Source organism: Ranitomeya variabilis, chromosome 5 (assembly GCF_051348905.1).
Source record: "Ranitomeya variabilis isolate aRanVar5 chromosome 5, aRanVar5.hap1, whole genome shotgun sequence".
NCBI lineage: Eukaryota > Metazoa > Chordata > Amphibia > Anura > Dendrobatidae > Ranitomeya > Ranitomeya variabilis.
This window is the reverse complement of record NC_135236.1, coordinates 667,023,374-667,046,550: the sequence shown is the minus strand read 5'-3', so window position 1 is coordinate 667,046,550 and position 23,177 is coordinate 667,023,374. Positions and strand designations below refer to the sequence as shown.

The following is a 23,177-nucleotide window of genomic DNA, read 5'->3' as shown; positions in this document are numbered from 1 at the left end:
TTTACTATTGATGCTGCCTATGCAGCATCAATAGTAAAAAGATATAATGTTAAAAAAAATAAAAAAAATAAAAATTTGTGATATTCTTACCTTCCGACGTCCCCTGTTGTGAATTTGCTTTTTTGCTCCCTCTAGTGGTTACTAGTTTTTTGACTCTGGTTTTTTCTGTCATTCCTTTTATCCGCACCTGGGTCGTTAGTTAGGGGTGTTGCTATATAAGCTCCCTGGACCTTCAGTTCTATGCCTGGCAACGTAGTTATCAGAGCTAGTCTGCTGTGCTCTTGTCTACTGATCCTGGTTCCAGTTATATCAGCTAAGTCTGCCTTTTGCTTTTTGCTATTTGTTTTGGTTTTGTATTTTTGTCCAGCTTGTTCCAAATCTGTATCCTGACCTTTGCTGGAAGCTCTAGGGGGCTGGTGTTCTCCCCCCGGACCGTTAGACGGTTCGGGGGTTCTTGAATTTCCAGTGTGGATTTTGATAGGGTTTTTGTTGACCATATAAGTTACCTTTCTTTATTCTGCTATCAGTAAGCGGGCCTCTCTGTGCTAAACCTGGTTCATTTCTGTGTTTGTCATTTCCTCTTACCTCACCGTTATTATTTGTGGGGGGCTTCTATCCAGCTTTGGGGTCCCTGTTGTGAATTTGGATTCTGGGCTCCCCCGGTGGCTACTGGTGGAATTGAACTGGTGTCTTCATCTTCTCTGTTCACCTGTTTCCATCAAGATGTGGGAGTCGCTATATAACCTTGCTGCTCTGTTAGTTGCTTGCCGGTCAACAATGTTATCAGAAGCCTCTCTGTGCTTGTTCCTGCTCCTAGACAACTACTAGATAAGTTGGACTCTTGTCCATGTTTGTTTTTGCATTTTTGTTCCAGTTCACAGCTGTAGTTTCGTTACTGTGTCTGGAAAGCTCTTGTGAACAGGAATTGCCACTCTGGTGTTATGAGTTAATGCCAGAGTTTTAAAGTAATTTCTGGATGGTGTTTTGATAGAGTTTTTAGCTGACCATGAAAGTGTCCTTTCTGTCTTCTGCTATGTAGTAAGTGGACCTCAAATTTGCTAAACCTATTTTCATACTACGTTTGTTATTTCATCTTGATTCACCGCCAATACATGTGGGGGGCCTCTGTCTCCTTTCGGGGTATTTCTCTAGAGGTGAGCTAGGACTAATATTTTCCTCTGCTAGCTTTATTTAGTCCTCCGGCTGGTGCTGGGCATCTAGAATCAACGTAGGCATGCTACCCGGCCACTGCTAGTTGTGCGTTAGGTTTAGTTCATGGTCAGCTCAGTTTCCATCTTCCAAGAGCTAGTTCCTATATATGCTGATGCTATGATCTCTTGCCATTGAGATCATGACAGTTTGACCGGCCCACTAAAGGGTTAAAATCCTTGGCTGAGAAAGGAGAGAAATAAGTAGTCTGCTGAAATTTTTTTTTTTTTTTCTCTCTCCTTTGAATGGCTCTGTGTTCACCTGTTTGCAATGGATCTTCAGAGTGTAACTGCAGGTTTGAATAATCTCGCCACGAAGGTACAAAATTTGCAAGATTTTGTTTGTCATGCACCTGTATCTGAGCCGAGAATTCCTTTGCCGGAATTTTTCTCGGGGAATAGATCTGGGTTTCAGAATTTTCGAAATAATTGCAAATTATTTTTGTCCCTGAAATCTCGCTCTGCCGGAGATCCTGCACAGCAGGTCAGGATTGTGATTTCCTTGCTCCGGGGCGACCCTCAGGACTGGGCTTTTTCATTGACACCAGGGGATCCTGCGTTGCTCAATGTGGATGCGTTTTTTCTGGCCTTGGGGTTGCTTTATGACGAACCTCATTTGGAGCTTCAGGCAGAAAAAACTTTGATGTCCCTATCTCAGGGGCAAGATGAAGCGGAAATTTACTGCCAAAGATTCCGTAAATGGTCTGTGCTTACTCAGTGGAATGAGTGCGCCCTGGCGGCGACTTTCAGAGAGGGTCTCTCTGATGCCATTAAGGATGTTATGGTGGGGTTCCCTGTGCCTGCGGGTCTGAATGAGTCCATGACAATGGCTATTCAGATCGATAGGCGTTTGCGGGAGCGCAAACCAGTGCACCATCTGGCGGTGTCCACTGAGAAATCGCCAGAGAGTATGCAGTGTGATAGAATTCTGTCCCGAAGCGAGCGGCAGAATTTTAGACGGAAAAATGGGTTGTGTTTCTATTGTGGTGATTCTACTCATGTTATATCAGCATGCTCTAAGCGTACTAAGAAGCTTGATAAGTCTGTTTCCATTTGCACCTTACCGTCTAAGTTTATTCTATCTGTGACCCTGATTTGCTCTTTGTCATCTATTACCACGGACGCCTATGTCGACTCTGGCGCCGCTTTGAGTCTTATGGATTGGTCCTTTGCCAAACGCTGTGGGTATGATTTAGAGCCTTTGGAGACTCCTATTCCTCTGAAGGGGATTGACTCCACCCCATTGGCTAATAATAAACCACAATACTGGACACAAGTAACTATGCGTATTAATCCGGATCACCAGGAGATTATTCGCTTTCTGGTGCTGTATAATCTACATGATGATTTGGTGCTAGGATTGCCTTGGCTGCAATCTCACAACCCAGTCCTCGACTGGAAAGCTATGTCTGTGTTGAGCTGGGGATGTAAGGGGGCTCATGGGGATGTACCTGTGGTTTCCATTTCATCATCTATTCCCTCTGAAATTCCTGAGTTCCTGTCTGACTATCGTGACGTCTTTGAAGAATCCAAGCTTGGTTCGTTACCTCCGCACCGAGAGTGCGATTGTGCCATAGATTTAATTCCGGGTAGTAAATACCCAAAGGGTCGTTTATTTAATCTGTCTGTGCCTGAACATGCTGCTATGCGTGAATATATAAAGGAGTCCTTGGAAAAGGGACATATTCGTCCATCGTCATCTCCCTTAGGAGCCGTTTTTTTCTTTGTGTCAAAAAAAGACGGCTCTTTGAGACCATGTATTGATTATCGGCTTTTGAATAAAATCACTGTTAAATATCAATACCCATTGCCGTTGCTGACTGATTTGTTTGCTCGCATAAAGGGGGCCAAGTGGTTCTCTAAGATTGACCTTCGTGGGGCGTATAATTTGGTGCGAATCAGGCAGGGGGATGAGTGGAAAACCGCATTTAATACGCCCGAGGGCCACTTTGAGTATTTAGTGATGCCTTTTGGTCTTTCAAATGCTCCGTCAGTTTTCCAGTCCTTTATGCATGATATTTTTCGCGATTATTTGGATAAATTTATGATTGTGTATCTGGATGATATTCTGATTTTTTCGGATGACTGGGACTCTCATGTCCAGCAAGTCAGGAGGGTTTTTCAGGTTTTGCGGTCTAATTCTTTGTGTGTGAAGGGTTCTAAGTGTGTTTTTGGGGTACAGAGGATTTCCTTTTTGGGATATATTTTTTCCCCCTCTTCCATTGAAATGGATCCTGTCAAGGTTCAAGCTATTTGTGATTGGACGCAGCCCTCTTCTCTTAAGAGTCTTCAGAAATTTTTGGGCTTTGCTAACTTTTATCGTCGATTTATTGCTGGTTTTTCGGATATTGCTAAGCCATTGACCGATTTGACTAAGAAGGGTGCTGATGTTGCTGATTGGTCCCCTGATGCTGTGGAGGCCTTTCGGGAGCTTAAGCGCCGTTTTTCCTCTGCCCCTGTGTTGCGTCAGCCTGATGTTGCTCTACCTTTTCAGGTTGAGGTCGACGCTTCTGAGATCGGAGCTGGGGCAGTGTTGTCGCAGAAAAGTTCTGACTGCTCCGTGATGAGGCCTTGTGCCTTCTTTTCCCGTAAATTTTCGCCCGCTGAGCGGAATTATGATGTTGGGAATCGGGAGCTTTTGGCCATGAAGTGGGCTTTTGAGGAGTGGCGCCATTGGCTTGAGGGGGCCAGACATCAGGTGGTGGTATTGACTGACCACAAAAATTTGGTTTATCTTGAGACCGCCAGGCGCCTGAATCCTAGACAGGCGCGCTGGTCATTATTTTTCTCTCGGTTTAATTTTGTGGTGTCATACCTACCGGGTTCTAAGAATGTTAAGGCGGATGCCCTTTCTAGGAGTTTTGAGCCTGACTCGCCTGGTAACTCTGAGCCCACAGGTATCCTTAAGGATGGAGTGGTATTGTCAGCCGTTTCTCCAGACCTGCGGCGGGCCTTGCAGGAGTTTCAGGCGGATAGACCTGATCGTTGCCCACCTGATAAACTGTTTGTTCCTGATGATTGGACCAGTAGAGTCATCTCTGAGATTCATTCTTCTGCGTTGGCAGGTCATCCTGGCATTTTTGGTACCAGGGATTTGGTGGCAAGGTCCTTCTGGTGGCCTTCCCTGTCACGAGATGTGCGAGGCTTTGTGCAGTCTTGTGACGTTTGTGCTCGGGCCAAGCCTTGTTGTTCTCGGGCTAGTGGATTGTTGTTGCCCTTGCCTATTCCTAAGAGGCCTTGGACGCACATCTCGATGGATTTTATTTCAGATCTGCCTGTTTCTCAGAAGATGTCTGTCATCTGGGTGGTGTGTGACCGTTTCTCTAAGATGGTCCATTTGGTTCCTCTGCCCAAGTTGCCTTCTTCTTCCGAGTTGGTTCCTCTGTTTTTTCAAAATGTTGTTCGTTTGCATGGTATTCCTGAGAATATCGTTTCTGACAGAGGGACCCAATTCGTGTCTAGATTTTGGCGGGCATTCTGTGCTAGGATGGGCATAGATTTATCTTTTTCGTCCGCTTTCCATCCTCAGACGAATGGCCAGACTGAGCGGATTAATCAGACCCTGGAGACATATCTGAGGTGTTTTGTGTCTGCTGACCAGGATGATTGGGTTGCTTTTTTGCCATTGGCGGAGTTCGCTCTCAATAATCGGGCCAGCTCTGCCACTTTGGTGTCCCCGTTTTTCTGTAATTCGGGGTTTCATCCTCGATTTTCCTCTGGTCAGGTGGAATCTTCGGATTGTCCTGGAGTGGATGCTGTGGTGGAGAGATTGCATCAGATCTGGGGGCAGGTGGTGGACAATTTGAGGTTGTCCCAGGAGAAGACTCAGCTTTTTGCTAACCGCCGTCGTCGTGTTGGTCCTCGTCTTCGTGTTGGGGACTTGGTGTGGTTGTCTTCTCGTTTTGTCCCTATGAGGGTCTCTTCTCCTAAGTTTAAGCCTCGGTTCATCGGCCCGTATAAGATATTGGAGATTCTTAACCCTGTTTCCTTCCGTTTGGACCTCCCTGCATCCTTTTCTATTCATAACGTTTTTCATCGGTCATTATTGCGCAGGTATGAGGTACCGGTTGTGCCTTCCGTTGAGCCTCCTGCTCCGGTGTTGGTTGAGGGTGAGTTGGAGTACGTTGTGGAGAAAATCTTAGACTCTCGTGTTTCCAGACGGAGACTCCAGTATCTGGTCAAGTGGAAGGGATACGGCCAGGAGGATAATTCTTGGGTGAATGCATCTGATGTTCATGCCTCTGATCTGGTTCGTGCCTTTCATAGGGCCCATCCTGATCGCCCTGGTGGTTCTGGTGAGGGTTCGGTGCCCCCTCCTTGAGGGGGGGGTACTGTTGTGAATTTGGATTCTGGGCTCCCCCAGTGGCTACTGGTGGAATTGAACTGGTGTCTTCATCTTCTCTGTTCACCTGTTTCCATCAAGATGTGGGAGTCGCTATATAACCTTGCTGCTCTGTTAGTTGCTTGCCGGTCAACAATGTTATCAGAAGCCTCTCTGTGCTTGTTCCTGCTCCTAGACAACTACTAGATAAGTTGGACTCTTGTCCATGTTTGTTTTTGCATTTTTGTTCCAGTTCACAGCTGTAGTTTCGTTACTGTGTCTGGAAAGCTCTTGTGAACAGGAATTGCCACTCTGGTGTTATGAGTTAATGCCAGAGTTTTAAAGTAATTTCTGGATGGTGTTTTGATAGAGTTTTTAGCTGACCATGAAAGTGTCCTTTCTGTCTTCTGCTATGTAGTAAGTGGACCTCAAATTTGCTAAACCTATTTTCATACTACGTTTGTTATTTCATCTTGATTAACCGCCAATACATGTGGGGGGCCTCTGTCTCCTTTCGGGGTATTTCTCTAGAGGTGAGCTAGGACTAATATTTTCCTCTGCTAGCTTTATTTAGTCCTCCGGCTGGTGCTGGGCATCTAGAATCAACGTAGGCATGCTACCCGGCCACTGCTAGTTGTGCGTTAGGTTTAGTTCATGGTCAGCTCAGTTTCCATCTTCCAAGAGCTAGTTCCTATATATGCTGATGCTATGATCTCTTGCCATTGAGATCATGACAGGTCCCCTTCTCTGGAGGCAAGAAAGGTCTTTTGTTTTCCTCTACTAGGGGTAGCTAGATTCTCCGGCTGGAGCGTGTCATCTAGAATCAACGTAGGAATGATCCCCGGCTACTTCTAGTGTTGGCGTTAGGAGTAGATATATGGTCAACCCAGTTACCACTGCCCTATGAGCTGGTTTTTTGGTATTCTGCAGACTTCCACGTACCTCTGAGACCCTCGCCATTGGGGTCATAACAGTTTGCCAGGCCAGTATTAAATGTTTAATGCATTGCAGAAGAGGGATTATAAGAAAGAAGATTCTGAGTTGTTTTTTTTTTTTTTTCTTCTTCCCCTTTACCTCAGAGTGGCTATGCTTGCTGCAGACATGAATGTCCAGACCTTGATTACAAGTGTGGACCAGCTGGCTACTCGTGTGCAGGGCATACAAGACTATGTTATCAGAAATCCTAGGTCAGAACCTAAAATACCGATTCCTGAACTGTTTTCCGGAGACAGGTTTAAGTTTAGGAATTTCATGAATAATTGTAAATTGTTTTTGTCCCTGAGACCCTGTTCATCTGGAGACTTTGCTCAGCAAGTAAAAATTGTTATTTCGTTCTTACGGGGCGACCCTCAGGATTGGGCTTTTTCGCTGGCGCCAGGAGATCCGGCATTGGCTGATATTGATGCGTTTTTTCTGGCGCTCGGTTTACTTTATGAGGAACCCAATCTTGAGATTCAGGCAGAAAAGGCCTTGCTGGCTATGTCTCAGGGGCAGGACGAGGCTGAAGTGTATTGCCAAAAATTTCGGAAATGGTCCGTGCTGACACATTGGAACGAGTGTGCACTGGCCGCTAATTTTAGAAATGGCCTTTCTGAAGCCATTAAGAATGTTATGGTGGGTTTTCCCATTCCCACAGGTCTGAATGATACTATGGCACTGGCTATTCAAATTGACCGGCGGTTGCGGGAGCGCAAAACCGCAAATTCCCTCATGGTGTTGTCTGAACAGACACCTAATTCGGTGCAATGTGATAGAAAAACCGCAAATTCCCTCATGGTGTTGTCTGAACAGACACCTGATTTAATGCAATGTGATAGAATCCTGACTAGAAATGAGCGGAAAATTCATAGACGCCGGAATGGCTTGTGCTACTACTGTGGTGATTCTACACATGTTATCTCAGCATGCTCTAAACGTATAGCTAAGGTTGTTAGTCCTGTCACCGTTGGTAATTTGCAACCTAAATTTATTCTGTCTGTAACTTTGATTTGCTCACTGTCGTCTTATCCTGTCATGGCGTTTGTAGATTCAGGTGCTGCCCTGAGTCTTATGGATCTGTCATTTGCTAAGCACTGTGGTTTTACTCTTGAACCATTAGAAAATCCTATTCCTCTTAGGGGTATTGATGCTACGCCATTGGCAGCAAATAAACCGCAGTATTGGACACAGGTTACCATGTGCATGACTCCTGAACACCGCGAGGTGATACGTTTCCTGGTTTTACATAAAATGCATGATTTGGTTGTTTTAGGGCTGCCATGGTTACAGACCCATAATCCAGTCCTGGACTGGAAGGCTATGTCAGTCTCAAGTTGGGGCTGTCGGGGTATTCATGGGGATTCCCTGCCTGTGTCTATTGCTTCTTCTACGCCTTCGGAAGTTCCGGAGTATTTGTCTGATTATCAGGATGTCTTCAGTGAGTCTGAGTCCAGTGCACTGCCTCCTCATAGGGACTGTGACTGTGCTATAGATTTGATCCCAGGCAGTAAATTTCCTAAGGGAAGACTGTTTAATCTATCGGTACCTGAACATACCGCTATGCGTTCATATATCAAGGAGTCTCTGGAGAAAGGACATATTCGTCCGTCTTCTTCCCCTCTTGGTGCGGGATTCTTTTTTGTGGCAAAAAAAGACGGATCTTTGAGACCTTGTATTGATTATCGGCTTTTAAATAAGATCACTGTCAAATTTCAGTATCCTTTACCGCTGTTGTCTGACTTGTTTGCCCGGATTAAAGGTGCCAAGTGGTTCACCAAGATAGACCTTCGTGGTGCGTACAACCTTGTGCGCATTAAGCAAGGTGATGAATGGAAAACCGCATTCAATACGCCCGAAGGTCATTTTGAGTACTTGGTGATGCCTTTTGGGCTCTCCAATGCGCCTTCAGTTTTTCAGTCCTTTATGCATGACATTTTCCGGAAGTATCTGGATAAATTTTTGATTGTTTATCTGGATGATATTTTGGTTTTTTCTGATAATTGGGATTCGCATGTGGAGCAGGTCAGGTTGGTCTTTAAAATTTTGCGTGAAAATTCTTTGTTTGTCAAGGGCTCAAAGTGTCTCTTTGGTGTACAGAAGGTTCCCTTTTTGGGGTTCATTTTTTCCCCTTCTGCTGTGGAGATGGACCCAGTCAAGGTCCGAGCTATTCTTGATTGGACTCAGCCCTCGTCAGTTAAGAGTCTTCAGAAGTTCTTGGGTTTCGCTAACTTCTACCGTCGTTTTATCGCTAATTTTTCTAGCATTGTGAAACCTTTGACGGATATGACCAAGAAGGGCTCCGATGTAGCTAACTGGGCTCCTGCTGCCGTGGAGGCTTTCCAGGAGTTGAAACGCCAGTTTACTTCGGCGCCTGTTTTGTGCCAGCCCGATGTCTCACTTCCCTTTCAGGTTGAGGTGGATGCTTCAGAGATTGGAGCAGGGGCCGTTTTGTCGCAGAGAGGCCCTGGTTGCTCTGTTATGAAACCTTGTGCCTTTTTCTCTAGGAAGTTTTCGCCTGCCGAGCGAAATTATGATGTGGGCAATCGGGAGTTGTTGGCCATGAAATGGGCATTTGAGGAGTGGCGTCATTGGCTCGAGGGTGCTAAGCATCGTGTGGTGGTCTTGACTGATCACAAAAATCTGATGTATCTCGAGTCTGCTAAACGCCTTAATCCGAGACAGGCCCGCTGGTCATTGTTTTTCTCCCGCTTTGATTTTGTTGTCTCGTATTTACCAGGTTCAAAGAATGTGAAGGCCGATGCTCTTTCTAGGAGCTTTGTGCCTGATGCTCCTGGAGTCGCTGATCCTGTTGGTATTCTTAAAGATGGAGTTATCTTGTCAGCTATTTCTCCGGATCTGCGACGTGTGTTGCAGAGATTTCAGGCTGATAGGCCTGTCTTGTCCACCTGACAGACTGTTTGTCCCGGATAAGTGGACCAGCAGAGTCATTTCCGAGGTTCATTCCTCGGTGTTGGCAGGTCACCCGGGAATTTTTGGCACCAGAGATCTGGTGGCCAGGTCCTTTTGGTGGCCTTCCTTGTCAAGGGATGTGCGGTCATTTGTGCAGTCCTGTGGGACTTGTGCTCGAGCTAAGCCTTGCTGTTCTCGTGCCAGCGGTTTGCTCTTGCCCTTGCCTGTCCCGAAGAGACCTTGGACACATATCTCCATGGATTTCATTTCTGATCTTCCGCTATCTCGGGGCATGTCCGTTATCTGGGTGATATGTGATCGCTTCTCAAAGATGGTCCATTTGGTTCCTTTGCCTAAGCTGCCTTCCTCTTCCGATCTGGTTCCTGTGTTTTTCCAGAACGTGGTTCGTTTGCACGGCATCCCTGAGAATATTGTGTCAGACAGAGGATCCCAGTTCGTTTCCAGGTTCTGGCGATCCTTTTGTAGTAGGATGGGCATTGATTTGTCGTTTTCGTCTGCTTTCCATCCTCAGACTAATGGACAGACGGAGCGAACCAATCAGACTTTGGAGGCTTATTTGAGGTGTTTTGTCTCTGCTGATCAGGACGATTGGGTGACATTCTTGCCGTTGGCTGAGTTTGCCCTTAATAATCGGGCTAGTTCCGCCACCTTGGTTTCGCCTTTTTTCTGCAACTCTGGTTTCCATCCTCGCTTTTCTTCGGGTCATGTGGAGCCTTCTGACTGTCCTGGGGTGGATTCTGTGGTGGATAGGTTGCAGCGGATCTGGAATCATGTGGTGGACAACTTGAAGTTGTCACAGGAGAGGGCTCAGCGCTTTGCCAACCGCCGCCGCGGTGTGGGTCCCCGACTGCGCGTTGGGGATTTGGTATGGCTTTCTTCCCGCTTTGTTCCTATGAAGGTCTCCTCTCCCAAATTTAAACCTCGTTTTATTGGGCCTTACAAGATATTGGAAATCCTTAATCCTGTATCTTTTCGTCTGGATCTTCCTGTGTCGTTTGCTATTCACAATGTATTTCATAGGTCCTTGTTGCGGCGGTACATTGTGCCTGTAGTTCCTTCTGCTGAGCCTCCTGCTCCGGTGTTGGTTGAGGGCGAGTTGGAGTACGTGGTGGAGAAGATCTTGGATTCTCGCCTCTCCAGGCGGAGGCTTCAGTACCTGGTCAAGTGGAAGGGCTATGGTCAGGAGGATAATTCCTGGGTGGTCGCCTCTGATGTTCATGCGGCCGATTTAGTTCGTGCCTTTCATGCCGCTCATCCTGATCGCCCTGGTGGTCGTGGTGAGGGTTCGGTGACCCCTCACTAAGGGGGGGGTACTGTTGTGAATTTGCTTTTTTGCTCCCTCTAGTGGTTACTAGTTTTTTGACTCTGGTTTTTTCTGTCATTCCTTTTATCCGCACCTGGGTCGTTAGTTAGGGGTGTTGCTATATAAGCTCCCTGGACCTTCAGTTCTATGCCTGGCAACGTAGTTATCAGAGCTAGTCTGCTGTGCTCTTGTCTACTGATCCTGGTTCCAGTTATATCAGCTAAGTCTGCCTTTTGCTTTTTGCTATTTGTTTTGGTTTTGTATTTTTGTCCAGCTTGTTCCAAATCTGTATCCTGACCTTTGCTGGAAGCTCTAGGGGGCTGGTGTTCTCCCCCCGGACCGTTAGACGGTTCGGGGGTTCTTGAATTTCCAGTGTGGATTTTGATAGGGTTTTTGTTGACCATATAAGTTACCTTTCTTTATTCTGCTATCAGTAAGCGGGCCTCTCTGTGCTAAACCTGGTTCATTTCTGTGTTTGTCATTTCCTCTTACCTCACCGTTATTATTTGTGGGGGGCTTCTATCCAGCTTTGGGGTCCCCTTCTCTGGAGGCAAGAAAGGTCTTTTGTTTTCCTCTACTAGGGGTAGCTAGATTCTCCGGCTGGAGCGTGTCATCTAGAATCAACGTAGGAATGATCCCCGGCTACTTCTAGTGTTGGCGTTAGGAGTAGATATATGGTCAACCCAGTTACCACTGCCCTATGAGCTGGTTTTTTGGTATTCTGCAGACTTCCACGTACCTCTGAGACCCTCGCCATTGGGGTCATAACAGTCCCCCGGCAGGCTTCTCGCCCCTCGCGATGCTCCGGTCCCAGTAATGCCTCGCGGCAATGACCCCAGATGACGTAGCATCACGCGAGACCGTATGTCATCACAGGTCATTGCCGTGAGGCATTACTGGGAACGGGAGCATCGCGAGGAGCGGGAAGGCTGCGGGGGCCGCCGGAAGGTGAGAATATCACGATTTTTTATTTTAATTCTTTTTTTTACAGGTATATGGTTCCCAGGGCCTGGAGGAGAGTCTCCTCTCCTCCACCCTGGGTACCATCCACACATGATCCGCATACTTTGCGCGTGGTGGGCATAGCCACATGCGGGAACTAAGCAGATAAATACATTCCTATGTGTGCGGAATCGCAGCGATTTGGCACAAAGAATGAACATGCTGCGTTTTTTTCCGGAATGCGATTCCGCCGCAGAAAAAAATGCAGCATGTGCACAAAAAATGCGAAATGCATTAAAAATGATGGGATGCTTATGTAAGCGGTTTTTTAGCGTTTTTCGGAGGAAAACGACTGAAAAAAGCTAAAAATCCTGAACGTGTGCACATAGCCTTAATGTCTCAAACTCCGGGTTTTCTTACAGACAGCTCTTCGATACTTAATATCGTAAAATCCTTTACATGGTCTAATACCAATAGTTTTGTATCCTGTGATATTGTAATTTATCCTCCTGTATACCTCATGACCTTACACTTACTGCTATTTCATATCACCTTAACCATTATAGCTCTTACAACAATGAACTTAAGGAATTATTAGAGGAATCTCCTATAAAACATAACTTTTTTTATGATAATGTGTGCAAAACTGTAAAGCGATGCGGAATATGTTAAGCGCTATATAAAAATAAAGATTATTATTATTATTATTATGTTTAATTCCCACTTTTATTTTCAAGTTACAGGAGCACCGATGGATTCTCATTTCTCATCTTCCCTTGTTATCCTTTTTCTTACTTGGTGGGAAGAGTTCCACATTTTTTTCAGAGTCAAATCCTTTTTTTCATGACATTCAGTGGTATGGTCGCTATGTCGACGACATGCTACTTATCTGGAAGGGCGACATGGCGACCATACCTCTGTTTGTACAATTCCTTAATCTTGGATCTTACTCTACAAGGTAACCCTATTACAAAAAATGTACCCATGACTCTATTTACCGCAAACCAATCAGTGGTAATAACACATTGCGAGCAAACCGCTGTCACACTAATCACGCTACAAAATCAGTTCCCTATGGCGAGTTAGAGCCAAGAGGATCTGCTTAGAAAATATGTCCTTTATACAAGAGAGTAGAGATGTGGTCACTTTCAGTACCCCTTATAGTCTCCAATTCAAAGACATAAAACATATTATCAATAAATATATCCATATCTTATACCAGGATGATATACTTAACCAAATTCTATCAAATGGACATAGATGTATAGCCCAAAGAGGCAGATCCTTAGGTGACCTTTTATCCTCTAGTCTTTTTCAAAGTAATAGCTCCACCTATAACACATGGCTATCGACAAAAAGGATTCTTCAAATGTGCAGGCAACAAATGCAATATGTGCAAGTACACAATAAAAACACATAATATCAAGAAGCAATACTCCATCAATACTTTCATTAATTGCAACACGCAATATGCTCTTTGCTGCATTTACTGCAATATTTGTAACCTCCAATACATAGGCTGCACTAGTCGCAAACTAAAAACAAGGATTTCAGAACACATCCAAAATAATAATAATAATAATGCAGCGTATTCAGGAGCAAAAAAACACTTTGTGGAAATGCATGGTGAAACTCTCAATAGTTTTCATTTTTTTGGCATAGAAAAAGTTTTCATCCCATATAGAGGAGGCAATCTCCAAAAAAACAATTAATTTTTGTCATACTGGATTATTCAGTTAGGCACTAAACAACCCAAGGAACTTCATTTCCATAAAGACACTATGCTCATTTACTAAGACACCAATTCTTATAATTTTTCCATCCTATATACCATTATACACTTTTTCGCAGTCAATATGGCCGTACCCCAGTTATAAATCATAATACTATAAAAACTGTTCAAATAATGTTTTTCAACTATTTTCACTCATACTTCCTTCTCTTTTCCAATACTGATATAAGCTTATAATCAATTTAGTGCAAACTACATACTCGTGAGAAGTACTGTCTTCCAGGTGCAAAAATGAAAGATGTGTCTGACAGGATATCAGGACTCTTCAGACCTACAGATCACCACCCTTTCCTGCTAATACATGTGGGGACAAATGATACCGCAAGAAACAACCTGGAAACCATCTGCAGCGACTTTGAAAACTTAGGTAAGAAAGTGAAAGAACTGGGAGCGCAGGTGGTCTTCTCTTCCATCCTCCCAGTGGATGGCCATGGAACAAGGAGGTGGAATAAGATTCTGCAGGTAAACAACTGGCTACGGCGATGGTGCCGTCAGCAAGGATTTGGATTTCTGGATCACGGAATCAATTACCTATACGATGGACTAATAGCTAGAGATGGGGTGCACCGAAAACATGTATTTGGAAGTCGCCTTGCTACACTCATCAGGAGAGCTTTAAACTAGAAAAATGTGGGAAGCGAAGCAAAAGGCCAGAAAAAGCCATACCCATGACAAATACTATTGAGAACTCTGCTATTAGAAGTGGAAGGGAATAACAAAGACAAAAAAATCTTAAATAATAAAAATATTGGAGAAAGAGAAACCAATCACAAACAAAAATGTTTCTATACGAATGCACAAAGCATGGGCAACAAACAAGGATAATTGGAACTACTAACACAGGAGAAGAAATATGATGTCATTGGAATCACTGAAATTGGTGGGACGATACACATGATTGGAATACAAGGCTAGAAGGATGCAACTTATTTGCAAGAAACAGACTTGATAAACGAGGAGGTGTCGCATTGTATGTTAGAAAAGCGAATATCTGCACAGAGATTGAAGCTTCAGAGACTGGGAATTCTGTGGAAACTGTTTGGGTAAGAATACAAGGAGAGAACAACGGAAAGGACACCATTGTAGGCATTATTTACTACAGGCCGCCTGTGCAAGTTGAAGATATGGATGAACTCTTTATGCATCAAATGGCCAAGTTCTCCAAAAATATGACATAGTGGTCATGGGAGATTTCCACTATCCAGACATTTGTTGGGAAACTCTCTCAGGCAAAACTAACAGGTCAAACTAATTCCTATCCTCTCTTGCTGATAATTTTATCTTCCAAAAGGTAGAAGAAAAAACAAGAGGATCTGCTACCTTGCATCTAATCCTTATAAACAGGGAGGAAATGGTTGAGGAGGTAAGAGTAGCTGGGACCCTAGGAAGTAGCAACCATGCTATTTTAGAATTTTGGATAACTAGTGGAGGAAGACCTGTGAAGACTCACACATCAAGGTTAGATTTCAGAAAGGCAGATTTTAAGGGACTCAGAAAGAGAATCGGAGGGATCCAATGGCTGGATATCCTTAGGGACAAAAATGTCCAGGAAGGATGGGAAATCTTGAAAAATGAGATTCTCAAATCACAATCATTAACAATTCTGAAAAGAGGGAAGAATAGGAAGCATTTAAGGAAATCAGGATGGATGAACACAGAACTTAAACACATGCTAAAAAGGAAGAAGGATTATCAAATGGAAAGAGGGAGGTATATCTAAAGAAGAATATAATGCTGTCTGCAGAACCTGCAGGGCATGAATCAGATTTTCTAAAGCTGACAACGAGTTAAGGCTTGCAAGAGACATCAAAAGCAATAAAAAAGGATTTTGGGGATATATCAAAAGTAAAAGAAAAGTCAAAGATGCTATAGGATTTTTACAGGATAAAAATGATGAAATGGTAAGAAAGAATGTTGAGAAGGCCGAACTTTTAAATTCCTATTTTGCATCTGTTTTCTCTCAGAAAGGAAATGTAACATGAACTGATGTTCATTGTCCTACTAAGGGAATAGAAGAATCCAGGATATCTATAAACAGAAAGATAGTGAGGAAACACTTAGCTAACATAAATGAATTCAAGTCTCCGGGTCCAGATGAATTACACCCCAGAGTACTGAAGGAGATAGCAGAAGAAATTTTTGAACCACTGTCCATAATCTTTGAAAATTCTTGGAGAACAGGAGATGTCCCAGAAGACTGGAGAAGAGCAAATGTTGTTCCTATCTTCAAAAAGGGGAAGAAGTTGAAACCTAGGGAACAATAGACCGGTGAGTCTGACGTCTATACCAGGAAAGATATTTGAAAAAATGATTAATCAAAATGTATGCAACTACCTGGATAAGAATAAAGTGATTAAACAGAGTCAGCATGGGTTTGTAACTAATAAGTCATGTCAGACTAACTTAATTTCCTTCTATGACAGAATCACTGACTGGGTGGATCAGGGAAATGCTGTAGATATGGTATATCTTGGCTTCAGCAAAGCATTTGACAAAGTATCTGACACAATCCTTATTGAAAAAATGACTAAGTATGGAATGGACAAGGCAACTGTTAGGTGGATTCATAACTGGCTTAGTAATCGGACCCAAAGAGTGGTCATAAATGGCTGCACATCCAGTTGGAAGAATGACTCAAGTGGGTTACCACAGGGCTCTGTCCTGGGCCCTGTATTGTTCAACATCTTTATCAATGATTTAGATGAAGGCATTGAGGGCACACTGATTAAATTTGAGGATGACACAAAGCTAGGAGGGATAGCTAATACTAGAGGAGAGAGAGGATTTAAAAAGATATAAATAAACTGAAGCAGTGGGCAGCAACTAACAGAATGATTGATTTTTAACAGGGAAAAATGCAAAGTACTACATCTGGGCAATAAAAATGAAAAAAGCATATACAGAATGGGAGGAATAGGGCTAAGCAACAGCACATGTGAAAAAGACTTGGGTATAGTAATAGATCACAGACTGACCATGAGTCAACAGTGTGATGCAGCAGCAAAAAGGGCAAATACAATTCTGGGATGTATTAACAGAAGCATACACAAAACAACAGAACGGAGTATACAAGTCCCAATACGCATTTTATTTAAAAATTGTATAATTTTATTTATATTATCAAAATATATAATTCAAACTGAGTAATCAAATATAAATACAATACATATAAATAACAGGATTAGTGGAGGAGGAAACACTATAATAGTGGCGGAGCGGATGACAACACCTATCACATCATATCACAAGGACTGCTATTGTGGGAGCCATAGTATGAAAACAGTCTGTGGCAATAGCCCTAATCATCATAGCTATATTGCTCAAAAAGAAAAGAAGAAAAAAAAAAAAAAAAGTTGCAACAGTGCAGGTTATATCACTAGCTAAAGTGCCATAGTGCCTACAGGACTCATCACCTCATATCATATAAAGCAGCTTACCCATTAGGTCTGAGATGTCTCACCACGCTCCACACACCACCCCCTTGACGCACGTTTCGCGGTCGCTTTCTCAAAAAGGGACCCTTTTTGAGAAAGCGACCGCGAAACGTGCGTCAAGGGGGTGGTGTGTGGAGCGTGGTGAGACATCTCAGACCTAATGGGTAAGCTGCTTTATATGATATGAGGTGATGAGTCCTGTAGGCACTATGGCACTTTAGCTAGTGATATAACCTGCACTGTTGCAACTTTTTTTTTTTTTTTTTTCTTTTCTTTTTGAGCAATATAGCTATGATGATTAGGGCTATTGCCACAGACTGTTTTCATACTATGGCTCCCACAATAGCAGTCCTTGTGATATGATGTGATAGGTGTTGTCATCCGCTCCGCCACTATTATAGTGTTTCCTCCTCCACTAATCCTGTTATTAATATGTATTGTATTTATATTTGATTACTCAGTTTGAATTATATATTTTGATAATATAAATAAAATTATACAATTTTTAAATAAAATGCGTATTGGGACTTGTATACTCCGTTCTGTTGTTTTGTATTTATTGGGGAGTTTCCTAGACTGTCCTATTGTTTCGGACAGAAATATTGGGAGAGATATAACAATCCTTGTCTCTCGGCCACGCATATGTATTAATTTTTGTGAGTTTTGTATTGAGTCTAACAGAAGCATACAGTCTAGATCACGTGAAGTCATTATTGCCCTCTACTCCTCTTTGGTCAGACCTCACCTGGATTACTGTGTCCAGTTTTGGGCACTACATTTTAAAAAAGACATCGACAAACTGGAGCAAGTTCAGAGTAGAGCGACTAGAATGGTGACTGGTCTGCAAACCATGTCCTATGAGGAACGTTTACAGGATTTGAAATGTTTAGCTTGCAAAAAAGAAAACTGAGAGGAGACTTAATAGCTGTCTACAAATATCTCAAGGGCTGTCACATTGTAGAGTAATAATAATAATAATAATTTTATTTATATAACGCCAACATATTCCGCAGCGCTTAGAAGGATCATCTTTATTCTCATTTGCACAAGGAAAGACTAGAAGCAATGGGATGAAACTGAATGTGAGGAGACACAAATTAGATATTAGAAAACACTTTTAGACAGTTAGGGTGATCAATGAGTGGAACAGGCTGCCACGAGAGGTGGTGAGTTCTCCTTCAATGGAGGTCTTCAAACAGAGGCTGGACAGACATCTGTCTGGGATGATTTAGTGAATCCTGCTTTGAGCAGGGGGTTGGACCAGATGACCCAGGAGATCCCTTCCAACCCTAACATGCTATGATTCTAAGTTCCTCTTGAACTCAGAAGTGGGTCGTTGTCCTCTTATCTGTGACGAGCTTTATTCTGTCGGCACCTTTCTTTTCGGTCACAAGTTAAAAAGTAACTATTAACTCTAGCCTTGAGTAAAGCCTTCGCATATCTCAGACGGGGGTCTTCAATATTTCACCTATGATCCCAAGTTACATACGCCAGGACACTTTATTCTGATGCTGGTAAATCTTGCCAACATGCATGTCTGACTATTTGCAGAAACCAGACGCCACAAACTTTTTTGGGGCTATTTATCTTTATCACGTATCCATCATGTTACAACATTTTCTCATATCGATTGTTGGATTAAATGTTGGATTTATTCAACAAATCTATGTATCATTGCCATACAGTTTTAGTGATGTTTGCTTTGTATTCCTTTTTTTTGTTAATTTCAATCACTTTGCATAATATTAGTTATTCCATGACATCAGAAGGGGTAAAACCTCTATATATTACTTCCGCTGTCTAACATTTCTATATTCTACCATTAAAGGCTACGGCCAGAAACGCATTAAAATGTTGGATTCTTTTTAACCTGTCTGGACAATATTTTTCCCTTTTAATGGAATGAAATAAAAATTGAATTTTATTCATACCCAGCCTATGAATCCTTTTTCTCTCTTTTTGCCCTACATTTTTCCGATAGTCAACGGACTTGGATCCTGCCTGCATTATTGAGAAGCAACCATCCATTCATCACACTTGCACTTTTTTATGTTTTGCTGGAATATTCACTGCTCTCCATGCCCAGGAATATTGGTGTGGAGAGCAGTAAACATTAATTTTTATTTAAAAGTGGACACACTGTTAGCCGCAGCCGGCGGGGAATCACGTGTGCCCACTATTAAACAGAATTAATATTCACTGGTCACCACTCCGATGGGTGTGGGGAGCAGTGAATATTTAGTCTCTTTAAAAGTGAGAACATATGATCGCCCAGCAGCTGCAGGAAGCAGGCGGCTGCGGCTAACAGTGTGCCCGCTATTAAAGAAAATGAATATTCACTGCTTCACACGCCCATAAACCCTCCCAACGCTCGACGCCCACCTCAGTGTATAGAGTTGGGAGGGACTATGGGCGTGGGGAGCAGTGAATATTCATTTTCTTTAACACAGGGCACAGTGTTAGCTGCAGCTGCCATCTCCTGCCTCCTGTGACCAGCCCCACCACGACTGGCGCTTCTCTCCCATCCCATCTGCACTGCAGAAATAATCGCTTTTAAAATTTGTCTCTCATACCTTTAAATCGCCACGGGGCAGGTCTTTCCCCCCTAATCCAGATGCACCACCACATCCGTCACTCTGCGGGCCGGGCGCCGCCTCCTCGGCGTTATTCAATTCTCCAGGCGCCTGCGCAGTCATATTCTGCCTTGGACATGCGCAGTTCACGCTGCCCGACCACTGACATCACTTGATGTCTTGCTTACTGCGCTGGGATTCTCAGGCCGCGCGTGCGCACAGGCGCAGTAAGCAAGACATCAAGTGATGTCAGTGGTAGGGCAGTGCGAACTGCGCATGCCCAAGGCAGAATATGACAGCGCAGACGCCTGGAGAATTGAATAACGCCGAGGAGGCGGCGCCCGGCTCGCAGAGTGACGGATGTGGTGCATCTGGATTAGGGGGGAAAGATCTGCCCCCGTGGCGATTTGAAGGTATGAGGGACAATAACTAAAAGAGCCACCTTGCCAGAATGCAGCATTAGTCCTGCACAAGATGGCTCTTTTAGTTATTAACGCCTGGGGGGGGGGGGGGGGGCAGGTTCCCTTTAAAGAGAGAGAGATGAATATTCTAAAACAATTCCTGCAAAAGGGAAAACAATTACAGAATTACTGCTCTTTCATTTAATAATGCACCACCCCCAACAAAAAGTAATCAGTCAAAACGGTATATGTGCAGCCAAATTGTGTATTTATCGAATACAATCTCTTTACTAAACCAAACCTTCATTTAGCTAAATTGATCAAAAAATTTAACAAGTTATCCCTTTAGGAAAGAAATAAAGGGTTAAGTGAATGGGCATAACTACTGTACATATGTGTTATTTCTCCAGCATTAGCCACTTTCAGTTTCCTTTCTTCCTTCTTCCGACAGCCATGGCGTCTGCTGATCTGAGAGACGAGCTGCTCTGCTCCATCTGTTTATCTACATTTAAGGACCCTGTAACGCTGAGATGTGGACACAACTTCTGCCGGGTCTGTATTGGTCGTGTGCTGGACACACAGGACAAGTCTGGAGTTTATTCCTGTCCTGAATGCAGAGAAGAGTTTCAGGAGAGGCCGGCACTGACGAGGAACATAAATCTCCATAATGTCGCAGAACGTTTCCTGATTACTCAGCAAGAACAAGAGGAGATCACCGGGATCTGCTGCACTTACTGTGTGGACTCTCCTGTACCTGCTGTTAGGTCCTGTCTACACTGTGAGGCTTCTCTGTGTGATAAACACCTGAGAGCTCACAGCAAATCACCAGAACACGTCTTATGTGATCCCAGCACTTCTCTGGAGAAAAGGAAATGTTCTGTCCATAAGAAGATCCTGGAATATTACTGCACTGAGGACGCTGCTTGTATCTGTGTCTATTGTTCAGCAGGAGAACATCGGGGACATCGGGTGGAGATGCTGGATGAGGCCTCAGAGAAGAAGAAGGAGAAACTGAGAAATGTTGTGCAGAAACTGACCACAAAGAGAGAGGAGACTGAGGAAAGAGTCCGGAGTCTGGAGGAGCGCTGGAGAAAAGCTCAAGAAAAAGCAGATGGAGAAGCCGAGAGAGTCACTGCCGTGTGTACAGACATCAGGAGACGAGTGGACGACCTGGAGAAGAAGGTCCTGAGTGAGATCTCCAGGCAGGAAAAGGAAGAGTCACTGTCACTATCTGCTCTGATCCATCAGCTGGAAATAAAGAAGGACGAGCTGTCCAGGAAGATGAGACACATTGAGGAGATGTGTAACATGACGGATCCACTGACTGTCTTACAGGAACCAGACACCGGTGACTTGTGTGATCCTGAGGAGGAGGGAGGTGATGAGGACACAGGGGGACATGATAAACGGCCCCATGATGGAGATGCCCTGGATGTGGCTGTGATCTCACACACATTACACACATTATGTGACGTAATATCAGGTATAAGGAGCGGGATCTATGTGGAGGGTCCTGCAGACATATTACTGGATATAACCACAGCTGCTAATAATCTCCTTATATCAGACGACCTGAAAACTGCAAGCGGGAAACGAGAGAAGCAGAAACGTCCAGAAACAGCAGAGAGATTCCAGAATAATCAGGTGATGAGCAGGAGGGGATTTACCTCAGGACGACATTACTGGGATGTGGAGATCAGTAGATCAGGGAATTGGAGTGTGGGGATGTGTTATCCCAGTATAGACAGGAGGGGGCGTCAATCATGCATTGGATATAATAACAAGTCCTGGAGTCTGTGGAGATCTAATTATCAGTATTCTGTGAGACAAGACAGTAGAGTCATCCGGTTACCTGACAAGATCTCCAGTGATAGAGTCAGGATATGTCTGGATTATGAGGCCGGGCAGTTGTCCTTTTATGAGCTGTGTGACCCCATCAGACACTTACACACCTTCACTGCCGCCTTCTCCGAGCCCCTTTATGTTGCGTTACGTGTAGATCTCCCGTCATTTTTTGGTGATACCTGGATTAGAATCTGCAGCTGAAGAATAGTAAGAAATTTGCCCAGGGTCCGGTGACATCACAGAAAGGGAAATCTGATTGGCTGAACAGTTAATATAACAGGTCATGTGATCTGTGGACCCCATTATGGACGACCCCCAGGATCATTAATGGTATTAGTTGTAGAGGAGGTTCACACAATTGTATAAAAAAATCATTCAGAGTTTCTTCCAGAGAAGTCAGATGATTTTTTTTCTCACACGTCCTCCGTGTATAATCCAATTTTTTTACAGCAGCTATTAACCATTTACAGTTTCCTGTGTTACAGAATTACAATGTATCCATAAAAATCGGATCCTATACCGTGGCGCTGTATGGCATCACATTTTATTTTTATTATTTTTTCCACACCCATAGACTTCAATAGATGAGTCTCACCCGATTTACACAAGAAACTCGCGCATGTTGTGATTTTTTTTTCACCTGCCGACATTGTTCCTGGCAACCATATCATTTTACTCTATTGATGATAAACCAGATACAAGACTGTGTGAACCTTTTAGGGGAGAAGGCCTGTGTTCTTTTGTGTGATGTCCTTTGTTTTAGTGATAAGGCAGAGGTGCATCTACATATGAAATGAATATTGGCCCCCCAGCCTAATAGAAGATACAGGTGTACACTGTGGAAATCTTGAATGAATAGCCTCTGTCCTGTTTGTGACCTATCATTATCTACATATGTACACAACTCCTGTGGGTTTCCATTATAAAACACTGCTCATGAGATAGGGGTCTAAAGGTACCTTCACACGAAACGACTTTGTAACGATATCGCTAGCGATCCGTGACGTTGCAGCGTCCTCGCTAGCGATATCGTTTAGTTTGACACGCAGCAGCGATCAGGATCCTGCTGTGATGTCGCTGGTCGCTGAATAAAGTCCAGAACTTTATTTGGTCGTCCGATCGCCGTGTATCGTTGTGTTTGAAAGCAAAAGCAACGATACCAGCGATGTTTTACACTGGTAACCAGGGTAAACATCGGGTTACCAAGCGCAGGGCCGCGCTTAGTAACCCGATGTTTACCCTGGTTACCAGCGTAAAAGTAAAAAAAACAAACAGTACATACTCACCTGCGCGTCCCCCAGCGTCTGCTTCCTGACACTTACTGAGCGCCGGCCCGAAAGTGAAAGCACAGCGGTGACGTCACCGCTGTGCTGTTAGGGCCGGAGCTCAGTCAGTGTCAGGAAGCAGACGCTGGGGGACGCGCAGGTGAGTATGTACTGTTTGTTTTTT

General features: G+C 43.9%; 1 pseudogene; it reads left to right on the top strand.

The window, feature by feature from the left end:
* Positions 1-22,920, top strand: part of LOC143773493 (E3 ubiquitin-protein ligase TRIM7-like) — a 31,855-nt pseudogene extending 8,935 nt beyond the window's left edge.
* The last annotated feature ends 257 nt before the right edge of the window (positions 22,921-23,177 follow it).